This window comes from Zootoca vivipara, chromosome 8 (genome assembly GCF_965207765.1).
Source record: "Zootoca vivipara chromosome 8, rZooViv2.hap1.1, whole genome shotgun sequence".
NCBI lineage: Eukaryota > Metazoa > Chordata > Lepidosauria > Squamata > Lacertidae > Zootoca > Zootoca vivipara.
The window spans coordinates 75,069,145-75,081,882 of NC_142591.1; the positions used below are offsets into that span (position 1 = coordinate 75,069,145).

A 12,738-nucleotide genomic window follows, 5' to 3' on the forward strand; every position below is an offset into this window, starting at 1 on the left:
TTTCGACATCGCTGCTGAAACAAACATACAGTCGAAGCTCGGGTTACGTACCGTCCTCCTTACGAATGCTTCAGGTAATGAGCTCCGCTAACCCAGAAACGGATGCCCCTGGTTGCGAACTTTGCCCTGGGATGCGAGCGGAAGTCGCGCACTGGCGGCGCGGCAGCAGTGGGAGGCCCCATTAGCGAAAGCGCACCTCAGGTTAAGAACAGTTTCGGCTTAAGAACGGACCTCCGGAACGAATTAAGTTCGTAACCGGAGGTACCACTGTACGGTAAAATGGAACGGGTGTGAGTGCCTGCGGAATTTTAAGGGAATGGCTTATATTTGGTATTGTCTTTTTTCCCCCCCCTCTCTCTCTCTCCCCCCCCCTTGAATTTTAAAGGTGTGCCTCTTATTCAGGTGCGACTTATATTCGGGCCAATACGGTAGCTTCTGGATCCTAGGCTGCTTATCCTGGGCAGATCTTGCTGGAGGATTGCCCCCCACCTGGGTCAAATTCTACTCTTTAGGTACCTTTAAGAGACCTTTCACAGAATTTTAGAATAATCACACTTATGTGCACGGCCACCATTTAACATCTACCTAGGTCCTCTATGTTTGATTATTAGCCTTAAACCATATTCAGAGAAAGAGATACAGTCATACCTCGTGTTGCGTCCGCTGCGGGTTGCGTTTTTTCATGTTACGAACGCGGCGGACCCGGAAGTGTTTACTTCCAGGTTTCGCCACACACACATGCGCAGAAGCACTCCATTGCACTTTCATGCATGCGCAAAAGCGCCGCTTGGGTTGCGTACTTTTCGGGGTGCAAAGGGCACCCCGGAACGGATTGGGTCCACAACCCAAGGTACCACTGTATTTTATATATTGACTTGACATAGGGGGCATAAAAAGGAGAAGCAGAATCCATGCGATGAGCTTCATCCCCTCACCATAGCTGCCAAGTCTCCCATTTTCCCTGGGAAATCCCTGTTTTTCCAGCTGTTCCTAGCTGGAAAAAAAGGATTTTTTTGTTTTTCCCCGGTTTATTCTGGCACGGCGGCCATTTTGGAACTGCACGGAGCATGCTCAGAAGCGACTTTTGATGCTGCTCTGCCCAGCAGTGCGACTTCTGGCACGGCGGCCATTTTGGAACTGGGCAAAGCAGCATCAAAAGCCACTTCTGAGCATGCTCCGCCCAGTTCCAAAATGGCGGCATCGCTACTTCCGGTCTGCTATTTTCGGCCCGGTCCCTTATTTCTCTGACAGCAACTTGGCAGGTATACCCCTCACCCATTTGCGGGAGCCAAAAGTCCCTAGCTTATTACTTAAAACAAGTCTGGGATATATAGGTGGCCGAGTAAAGATTTCTCTCTTTAACTTGGCTGCTGGTGTTCTTGAGATAACGTGGGTGTCCATCTGATTCCATTAATTCCACTAACTAGCAGAGAGACTTATCGCCTCACTATTTTGAAAACACACAATTAGAGTTAATAATAACTAGCACTACCGTAAGTGTCTGAAGATTAGCATTTAAATAACAAAGCACCCCAGTGCACAGCTGCAAAACCTCATATCAACCTCAAGGCTATTGTGTTTTTGGGTGGGTGTGTTTCTCTCTCTCTCTCTCTTTCACTCTTGACAATGTGACCTTTTGGAGGTAAGAAAGTAATTAAGCACAGTACTGCCATATGCTCACTGCATAATTTTGCCGTAAAATATTTGCCAGGGCTTGCTTTTCAGTGACTCAGAAACTACAACTAATCCAGAATGTGGCAGCTAAACTGGCGACCGGGAGTCTCTGCCTCCTTTTTTGGTTATTGAAATGCTACAATGAGGTCTCCACCATGAAGCCAGAACTCTGAATGAAGGTTATATTTGAAAGGTGCTTTTTTTTATCAGCACAATTATAAAAGATTTGAAATGTCAGTGGCGGGGGAGGGGGAGAAGATCCTATATATTTCAGATACCTTCCGAGAATGTCTCTGTGGAAGGCTTTGCTCTTATCAAACAAGGCAGATGATACCAAGGTCCATTTTGGCAGATCAAGACTGCTCCGTTCTGCATGGGAATAGCGATAACACCTGGTTTCTTGCTCTTTATTCATCTCGCATCAGATAAGATCTTCAAATTGCAGTAGTTCTCATGGTCCTGCGGCTACAGGCTGAGCAAACTGTGCGCAGAGGAAAAAGGCGAAGTGGAATGATGATAGCTGGAATAACTGCGGCACTTCCGATGGAAATAATTCAGTTGCATTGAATCAGATGCAAACCTAGTAAGAGTTTAGCCATTGAAATCAGTTACTTAAGTTCATCATGTTGTACACTGATTGCGGTGGGTTAGCTCTGAGTATCTTAGTTGGAGCAAACCCATTATATATGTATGTGAATAATAATTATATCCTTCCCTTTGGGTGGCTGTCAACAATTGAAACCAACCATAAATCACACTGCATTTTACACCACCATCATTCAGCTTGGACACTGAGGTCCAGCTCCGAGGGCCTTCTGGCAGTTCCCTCCCTGCGATAAGTGAAGTTACAGAAAACCAAGCAGAGGGCCTTCTCAGTAGTGACGCCTGCCTTGTAGAATGCCCTCCCATCAGATGTCAAGGAAATAAGCAACTACTGAAGGTAGCCCTGTTTAGGGAAGAAATCTGAAGGTAGCCCTGTTTAGGGAAGTTTTTAATGTTTGATGTTTTGTCGCTTTTTTATTATTGGTATTAATATTCTGTTGGGAGCCGCCCAGAGTGGCTGGGGAAACCCAGCCAAATGGGTGGGGTATATATTATTATTATTATTATTATTATTATTATTATTATTATTATTATTATTATTATTTATTACAGGTCTGCATGCAATGATGAAGGTCACCACCCTGAGAAGCTGTCAAATGGAAGCAAATTTTGGTCAAGAGCCTCTGGCTCGTCATGGAAACGGGGCTGAATGCCTTTTTTGAGGTCAGACCTGGTTTTCTGTCTACGGAGAAGCAGGAATCCTGACAAGGTCTCAGGTCAGTTAAGACAAAGCACTATAAGATTTGTTGCTCTTTCTTTGCACCCGACTTTCGAAAGTTAAAGGTGAATTGTTCCTCAGGCTGCCACCACTTATTATTCTTCTCGATTCCCCAAAGCTGTGAAATTTCTACATCCTGAGATGTCTTGACCTTCTGTTCTTTTGTATGGAGGGAGGGGGGAGAAAAGAATCCTCGGCCATCTTTAGAAGAGTGTTACATGAAAAATGTCCATTTCCCACCTTTCCGGCACTCGAATCAGTACTGCCAGGCAGAAGAAATTAATGGAGCAGCACAAAGCACCAAAAGGCAGCAGAAGAAAGTGGCAGGGTGCTTTGAAAGAAAAGGAGGAAGGCTTGGGGACTGTGACAGCAGCAGAGTTCAGTTGCTAACCATTTACATCCCTAATATGAATACCATCTTCCGTCCCTGCTCTAATGCAAGTAGCGGGTGAGGGTGTTAGGATTCTTGCTGCGTGTTTGCAGTCATGGGATTGTTTTATATCACATGACGGTGTATGTTTTCATTCCACAGTGTGGGAAGTGACGGAGACAGGATGTTTGGTATTACTGTGTTCCGTGATGTAGGACTATTGTCCTTTGTTCTTTCTCTTTGCTGTCTGATGAGAAAGAGGAAGGAGCTGAGGCAGAATGCTCCGAGTGTATTATATGTAAAGTAGATTGCTGTGCTGCTGAGTTTGTTACGCGTCTGCTGTTCCGAACTGTGCATTAGTCACTGTGATGTTCGGGCTGATGAAAGCTTTTGAAGCTCCTGAACGACTGACCAGGAGGGAGAGAACATGCCAGTTGGGCATGTGTCTCTACCAGGGTCCTACACGTGAGTAGGACGATCCTAACAGAAGGAAGGGGATCTGAATTGGGAGAATAGCAGGAGGGTAAAGGTTTAAACCAGATCCTGATTATGGGGCCAGCACCTATTTTTCTTAAAAAGTCATTCATGCAATGATAATTCCATATAACTTTATTAATGTTTATGCTTCTTTGTATTATAGCAGGAGCTGCTAATGGAGAGCTTGTGCATAGTGACACCCTCAGACCCGCCAAACGTCCCTATTTTCATCGGAGAAATGTTGGAGGGTATGCAGCCTTCCAGGGTCATCTTAAGCACCTCTGACGCCGTGGCACAACAGATCCCTCCGGCGCCCCCCCCCCGCCCCGTTTCCCAGCGCGGCGGGCAGGCTCAGCACGCAGCGCTGCTGCCGAGGGCGCTGCTGCGTGGCGGGCGGGCGGGCGGCCGCAGCTGCGCGGCAACCCCCTGGCCGTAGGGCCGGCCCTGCAGCCTTCAGGCACTCTCTAGTGCCCACAAAACCTCTGAGCCCCTCCTTGGTCATGTCGTGATGCATTCAATTACCTTTTTCTCCCTTGAAAAGTGCACAGAGCTAAGGAGGAAGTTGGAAGTGTGGCACTCTTTCCCACTTCCTGTCTCAACTCTATGTGCTTTTCCAGGCTCAGATTAATTTTACTGGATCTTTATCCAGCTCTCTTAGAAAAGTAAAGCATGTGTGCACACACTCTCTCCATTTCTGTCTCTTTTGGGGTGGCTCTGATCCAGGGAAGAGGGGAGGGAAGTTACCAGAAGGGGTGGCTTCCAGATGACACTCAAAAACCCAGACGTGCCCACAAACCTAAAAAGATTGTCACCGCTCTGTTACTGGATCACCACTAAGGAGGTTGCAGTGAGTCGAAATACACGCAAAACAACAAAGTATGAAGCCACCATAGAGCCCAATGAGATGCTTCCCTTTGTATCAAAGTAGATGCTGGCTAGGTACAATGCAAGCCTAATACAAAAGAAAGATGGAGGAGAAGATTATCCAAACTTTCCTGTGTCAGGCCATGACTCCAAAGTGCAGCAACCCAGAAGGGTTGTTGGAAGTTTAAGGTAATGGGCAGTAGCTAATAGGAGGAATTAAAAAGGAGCCGCCGCCCCCCAAAGTAATAAGGATGCTGAGACATAAAACCTAATCTTGCTTTGAAAATATGAGAGAGGGAAATTAACTTTGCATCCCACTGCTTCTCCTAGCAACCCGAAAGCTATTTGCACTGGAGAAGAGCCATCCGAGTTGCATTAGCAAATGCTACATGACGGGAGATCTGCTCATCAGCGATGGCTAACTGGTGCCATAAACCCTCTGCGATAAACAGTAACATGTGAAAGCGGATCCGTCAATGTGCAAGCAAGAAAATAAGTATGTCTTACTGGTGGTTGTAAAGAGGTTCTCAGAATGGCTTTTTCTACCTCCAGAATCGATGGCTCCAAATGGCACATCAGAGAATTCTGGCAAAAACAGAAACAAGAATGCAAATGATCAGTGCTCACTTATTCACACCATGTCCGGTACAGAAGTCAATCGAGCAGTTACAATTGGTATTCACTGCTGTTGTTGCTTTTAGTCAGCAAGCAATACGTATTTGACTATGCTCCCCAGCCCCAAATTGTGTTGTGTTTCCTTTGCATTGAAATGAATGAGGTGAAATAATGTAATGACCTTGTAACTTTGCAGTCAAGGGGAGCAGGGAGCAGAGCCAGTGAGGAAAGCAGTCTGGGAAAGATGGGTTGGCCAGAAAACGGATGGATGAGCACCTGACCAGGCAATGGCCCACCCAGGCCAAGTCCAAGTTGTGGGATAAAATCAGCCTCATATAACCAACATGCGTACCTCTATAAAAAATATTGTCCAATAGCACCTTAGAGACCAACTAAGTTTGTTCTTGGTATAAGCTTTCGTGTGCATGCACACTTCTTCGTATCTGAAGAAGTATGCATGCACACAAAAGATTATACCAAGAACAAACTTAGTTGGTCTCTAAGGTGCTACTGGACAGTTTTTTTATATATATTTCGACTGTGTCAGACCAACACAGCTACCTACCTGAATGCTTAACTCTAATTAATGCATGAAGGCATTAACACCATAAAGTAAGCTGTCCTGCCAGTCTTAGCTAGGTCACACACCCTCAACTTGGAAGGAAGGGTTACCAAACTCTTTGTTCTCCCCATTCCACCATGTGAACCCTACCACGAAAGAGATTTAGGCTGGATGCTCCAAGCTCAGGCCATGTGACTTAAGCAAGCCATCTTTGTGTCCCTACACAAATGATTTAGAAACATTTGCCATTTTAAAACTATGTATTTTCTTGCTGCTGCATGGGAAAGCACATGAATCTGACCTTTGAAGAGTTTGTAAGTAAACCATTTTTAACTTACCCAACACGTGGTCTGTTTCTATGCTAAGGAAAGTGGATAACTTCAGAAGCAACTTAGAAAGGGTCGTTTTAAAGGTCTAACAGCCTATATTTCCACATTCGCTGCATGTTTTGTGGTTTAAAATCTCTGATGGGGCTCTCTCACCAAAGTGTACTTGTCCCCAACCTGGATCTAGGCATCCAGGGAATTCTACTTTTTATTATTTTTCTATACCTACATTTTCGTTTTAACCAAATTAACCTACGCAAGGAGAACAAAACAATGTGCCACTCCACGGGATCAAGTTGTTAGCCTTGATCACCCAGCAGGACTCGCACAGCCAAAGACTCTTCTACACACACACAAGTCCTATTAACAACCCTTTGACTTTCATTCCCTTCTGTCTCCTGCTCACAGAGGCTCATTAAAATGTAATCTTTCAACAAAGCAGATCAAACCTCCTTCCTTACTATGCCTTCCCAGCATCCCATAAATCTTTCAGACACATGGCTCCTGGAAGGCCAAAACAACACTGTATAATTGCACTACACACACACACACACACACACACACACACACACACACATTCATTAGAGGTTTAACAAGCCAAGCCTCTGGTTTGGGTTCTTTGTTTTGTTCTTTAATTCCCTGGTTGGCATTCCTGCCTCCATTTGAAACACCATGAAAATCTATAGGTTGGGCAGGATTGTATCCATGGAGTCTGGAGTGAAAGTGTGCAAGAAATGGCACTATTTATCGACTTAGCATTTCAGCACCTGAGCAGGAGGTCTTTCACAGTGAATCTTTCCTTCCCAAATTGATGCGGACCTGTCTATTTCTCCGTGCCTGTGATCGATACAGAGCAGGGGACGGTCCAAAGGGAAGGGAAGAAAAAGATAACACTCATAATAATGCTGCAGTGAATTTTGGGAGTCATCCAGCAGTCTGCTGTGCAGAGTGCCAGTATTACTATTAGACAGAGTTACGTAGCCTAATAGAAGATTCAGGACAGATAAAAGAAAGTCCTTCTTCATGCAGCACATAGTTATATTTTGGAACTTGATAGCCACCAATTTGGATGGCTTTAAAAGAAAATTGCAGAAATCAGGTCCTCCCTAACTAGGGGGCATGTGTTGCGGTGCGACCTGGCAACCAAGCCCTGTGTTGTGGGTGGGAACATTTGGATGGCCACAACACCCTATTGGAGGTCCCTCGATGCTGGGAGCAAACAGACCAATGGGATGCCAGCTAAAGATCTTTGAGGGACCTCTATTTAAGCCCATGCCCATGTCCCTGAGCTTCCTCTTTGGGGCCAGTGCATCGGAACACCTGCCCACCTCTCCCTATATTTAGAGCTTGCACGCATGTCCTTGCTATGCCATCGTGTGTCGTCTGTCGTTGGGACAGGGGCATGGCAGGAATTTCCCCCACTTGGCTGATTGGCTGGTGCCATTTGGGTTTCGCCTGCCGCGTAGCAAATCGTCACAACTTGTAAGGTTGCGGATAGGCTCTGGTTCAGGTGATAGGGGTGGCAGAGCGGTCTAGCCATCCCTATGCGATGGGTATTCCATTAAAGGAATCCAGGGACTCTTTGGTTGGTCAACCCTGAGAGGGGTTGTGCCCTGAGCCTGAGTCCAGGGGGGGGCATCTGGCTGGTGGACTGACTTGACCCCACCTTCCACTATGCCAGGGGTTCATCCAAGGCTAACCTATGGTGTGCCTTGGGTCAGCGCTGCCTGCAAGGGTGCAGGGAGCTAGTCGAACCAGAGCCTATGCAACCACTCACTTGATTGTAATCAATAAAGTTATGGCCTAAATTCTGCCAAAAACCAAACCAAAAATTTGAGTCTTGTCTGAATTTATTTGGAGGTGGTTAAAAGGTCTACACACGCAAAAGTAAAAAGAGTTAAAGGCTTTCAATGGCTGCTAGCCATAATGGCTAGGCTCTGCCTGGTGATATCTATTGCATTTCTGTTTAATCCAGGTTGGATCCTAAAACAACGGACCAAAAGCAGGCAGGAAGAAGGCCCAATGGAATGATTTTGAAAGCCTGGTGAGGTCAGGAAGTCATTCATTATTGCCTTCACAAATTCAGAACTCCTGAATTACCTGTTGGTAGTACAAAACCTTAGCTACCTGACTTGTTCTGATATCGTCTTCCTCCATCCCTTTCTGAACACTGTTAAAGTCGGGTGCTTCGTTCCTGACACAATCTATTTAAAGAGTTGTACAGGATGGATATTTAAAGCTGTTCACCCTCTCGTCTACTCATGCTGCCTTATCTCTAATTTGACTAATTTTAGCATATAGGTATGTTATCCCAGAGTTCTAGGGCGCTCAGGTGCTCTCCTGTCTCACGTTACATAGAGAGTCTCTATCCAAGGGCAAGGAGGTGACTGCATCTTTGGATTTAGATCGGTGGCTCCCAAACTCCCCACCCCACCCCCAGCCAAAGAACCACGTGACTGTTTCTGAGGGTCTTGGCAGACCACTTAATGAATTGGGCAGGAGGGGGGTGGTTTAAGTGCATTCAGCTGCATTACCAAGCTGTCCTAATCACAGGGAAATTTCCGATTACATTCATGCCTTCCCACAAAAAGGTAACTGGATGAAGCAGTCATGCCCAGTGTCAGGAGACAGCCAGCAGTAAATCACACAAACCAAGTGGAGTTAACTCTTTATTAGGAAAAAAGAAAAACAGGATCAGCACAAGAGTGTCAGGCCTAATGAGCACAGCAACTCTTCTTCGGTGGGTCTCGTCCCTGAGAAGCAATTGCAGAAACTGGAGGTCCCCGCCTCCCCACAGCTGCTGAAGTGCTCTTAATTTCCCTGTATACGTCTTGTTTTTTGGCAATTAACCAACACAAAGCAGAAATCAGTCAGACTAAGGCCCAGTTTTTAGAAACTGGTGGCAATTATTTTATTCACATTATTTATTTAGGGAATTTTTATCCTGCTCGTTAAAAAATAATGCCAGAGAATTGTACAATATGAGACACATATAAACACACAATCCACAATAAAAACCCAAAAGGCATCAAACTATTAAAACAGTCAGCTCATCAACACATGCAACAATTCATCAAGACAGCGAGCTCTCCTGCTCCACATCCATATTGGGAACACCATCTCACATAAGAACATAAAAAGAGGGGAGATTGGTCCAAGGCGTTGAGAAGAATTCAGCTTCACCATCTGCACTCCAGACAGGCCAAGCAAGGCTTTTGCAAGAGTGGCATGCCCTACTCTGACAAAAGAAAGAGGGGGCATATTCAGTTCCCCTCTCTTCAGTGATCCCCAGAGGCCTGCACAGAATCCGGACATGGTATAGCCACCCTCTGTCACCACCTTCCTTCTCACTTTAACAGCTCCTTCAATCAAGTATGGCCACCTTAAGGTCAGTTACGGGGTGTCCTCAGAGCCGTCTTGCCCATGAGGCGGGGTGAAGCGTCTGCCTCAGACGTTAGAAGTGCAACAGGCTTCCGCTGCTGGAGTGTTGTGGGTATCAAGGAGTTAACACTCTGTGCTAAGTGGAAATGCTGACTCAATCTCGTGATGAGTCAGCATCACAAGACATGGGGCCAGGGCCATCTTAACCATATCTGGCGCCCTGGTGCCAAGATCCCTCTGGCGCCCCCCGTAGTGAGGCGGGCAGGAGGGGCGCACGGGGATCTGAGAGGCGCGGAGGAGAAAGCCCCAGGCTCACGCTCCCTGTGCGCCTCCGGAGAGCGGCCTGAAGCCGCTCAAAAACTGAGAGGCACGGAGGAGAAGGCCCCAGGCTCCCGCTCCCCACGCAAAGCTCCGGAGGTGCGCGGGGAGCGCGAGCCTGGGGCTGACATGCTGCGCCTCTCAGCTGTTCAGGCGGCCCCAGGCCAGCGCTTTCCGCGCGCCTCCGGAGAGCTGCCTGAAGCCGCTCAACAGCAAAGGCACACGAAGGCAGACACCAGCGTTCGGTGCCCCTTCCGCGCCCCTGATGGCCAGGTGCCCTGGCGCCTTGCGCCACCCAGCCCGGGCCTAGGGACGGCCCTGCATGGGGCATTGCCTAATTGGTCTACAGCCAGGTAGTATTCAGAGGTATGGTTGCCATCTCCATACTGGCTTCTCTGCTGTATGTAATCCCACCTGTGCATGCTGATTCTGGGATGTGAGAATACTGCTTTAGGAAGATGCCAGACTGCAATTAGAATAAAGCCCTACTTAAAATGCAGCTTGACTCCTGAGTGCTTCATGTGGGGGTTCTGTACATCGCAACATCTGCCACCACAAGCATTGCCACTCATCTTCCCTGTCACAGAGCGGAGAAGCCATGTGGCAATGCTTTATAGAATGCCTTGGCTCCCACGGTATTCAGCGAGGAGCAAGGCGTTCTTGCTCGCCACATTGGTGCTCGTATCTCCCCTCTCTGGGGTGGAGAGGCTGCGTAGCAATGCTTTGAGGAGCATCTCTGCTTTCGCTGAATCTGGAGAGGGCCACTGGGGTGGGGTGGGGTAGGGTAGGGCGTGATGACAGGGCAAGCAGGAGGTGGCGATTCCTGTTTTGCCATAGGTGGCAAAACCGGACAGGCGTCCCCTGGGTCTCTTGGTAGGTTGAAATGCCCCTCCCTCCACACACACAGAAGTTTTTGAATGTTGCCATTTTTAATGTCAGACTCATGCCTGTTGTGAGACTGACCTCTTTCTCCAACCTAAAACACAGGAAGAAAGGCATTTCTGGCAGATGGGGTGGTTACAGTCGGAGATTAGAAACTCTGCCCCCATCCTGCTTTTAAAATAAAATAAAATAAAATAAATAACTCTCTGCAAATTCTTGAACGAGACCATTTTCCAGCTCAATGAATTATGTAAATGAAATCCATTAATGCACATTTTGAATACAGAAACTGGGGGATGTGATCATATCATTAGAGGGAATATTGTGCTTTTTTAAAAGGGCTTAGAAACTGCTGAGCATCAATCTCTGTGTTTGAGTAGTCATTGTGTTTGTCAGTTTTTCCATCAATAAGCATTATGATCACAGTAAAGTTATGACTGGGGAGGCAGAGGCATGAATGGAAGAGTCTTTCTGCCGTAGAAACAATATTGTACAAACTTGAGCTGTCTCTATCTCTCTGTTTGTGTGCAGCGTCCTTCATGCTCAATACCACAAAATGTTGTAAGGAGAGTATCAGTTATAAGCTTAAGAGTCAAGGAAGGTTTTCAACTGGGAACTAAAGAGCAGAAATGACCCTGGTCTTGGTGGAAGAAGAAAAAATAAAATAGAAATGTTCCAACTTAATTCGAAAGGAAAAGTATATTGATCAAATCTGACACTGAAACCAGAGATGGGTGAATGAATAACAGGCACACATGAGGACAGGGCCTAAAGAGACTTTGGCTTTTCCAATGTTAATGAGAAAATAAAATCCTACAGGAAGGACTGGGCTATATAGACCTGGGTTGCCTCCAGATTGTTATCCCAGACATACACACCATTCATTAAAATTCACATTCTGTCCCACCCTCCACAGAATCCTGGGAACTGTTTAAGGGTTCTGGGAATTGTAGCTCTGTGAGAAGTAAACTACAGTTCCCATAGTTCTTTGTGGTAGCAGGGCTGGAGAAATGTACCTTGAATGTTGGTCCGTCCCCTGCCACTGTGGCTGCTCTGCAGGAAGCAACATGACTTAGGCTGGCCTTCATTTTGAGGTGTCTTGCACAGAATAACATTCATTTAAGGATTGTTACCTAAATCTCCTGGTCTTGTGTTTATTTCGTTTGGTTATGAAATTTAGTAGACACCTCTTCTAAACAGTAACACAAGAGCAAAACACTAGTTAGATGCCATACAATACAATAAAAACAACCCACTATTTTTCAAAATGAATAAGTGTGCTTCTAGCACCTCCTCTTCCCAGTCTTCTCCTTCTTCTCTCTCTGACCACACATCATTGTCCCACCACCAATCCCCTGGCTCCAAATCTTCTTCCCTTGGGGGTTCCCCAGCTGGTTCCTCCCACCATGCCTCTGCGTCCAACCAGTCCGTGACAGCTAATTTGTAAAAAGTTTTCATTGTAGTTTTATCCCCTCGTTTTCACGTCTTAATTTCTCTCCCAACCGTCTTCAGAAAAGAAGGCAGAACTACAGGTGAGCAAGAAAGATGGGTGGGAAGTTCATTTGGTGCTCGCATCCTGATTGATTGCTTCTGTCCTTCTTGCAGCCCTCAGGAGAAGGGGATAAAATGTTGAAGGGCTTGTTTTTGACCTTGGCAGGTGAGGGAGGTGGCATGAAGGAAACTTGGAAAGATAAATAACCAAGTTGACGTGAATTATGACTCTTTTATTGAAAATGTGTCGTCGGATCTAGGCTCGCATGCCATTGATCATAACAAATGCCATTTCACAGAGCGGGTAAGACAGGTAACTGTTCCCTGGTATTGGCAAGTCACCACCTATCAGCAGCAATTGTGGTACAGATCCGAGTTCCAATCCCCAGCTGTGTTTCTTCTTCAATCCATAAATTTAGGTGACATGAGACTGAGGGTTGATTGAGGCAACCATCTT

At 46.4% G+C, this 12,738-nt stretch overlaps 2 long non-coding RNA genes across 2 annotated transcripts; both read left to right on the top strand.

The window, feature by feature from the left end:
- Window positions 1-1,737: 1,737 nt before the first annotated feature.
- On the top strand, window positions 1,738-3,496 carry LOC148684901 (uncharacterized). The gene is made up of 4 exons (XR_015951305.1): window positions 1,738-1,867; window positions 2,100-2,257; window positions 2,830-2,993; window positions 3,114-3,496. It is a non-coding gene; the product is annotated as an uncharacterized LOC148684901 (long non-coding RNA).
- Window positions 3,497-3,724: 228 nt separating this feature from the next.
- On the top strand, window positions 3,725-12,405 carry LOC148684902 (uncharacterized). The gene is made up of 3 exons (XR_015951306.1): window positions 3,725-3,830; window positions 8,185-8,253; window positions 12,303-12,405. It is a non-coding gene; the product is annotated as an uncharacterized LOC148684902 (long non-coding RNA).
- Window positions 12,406-12,738: the final 333 nt, after the last annotated feature.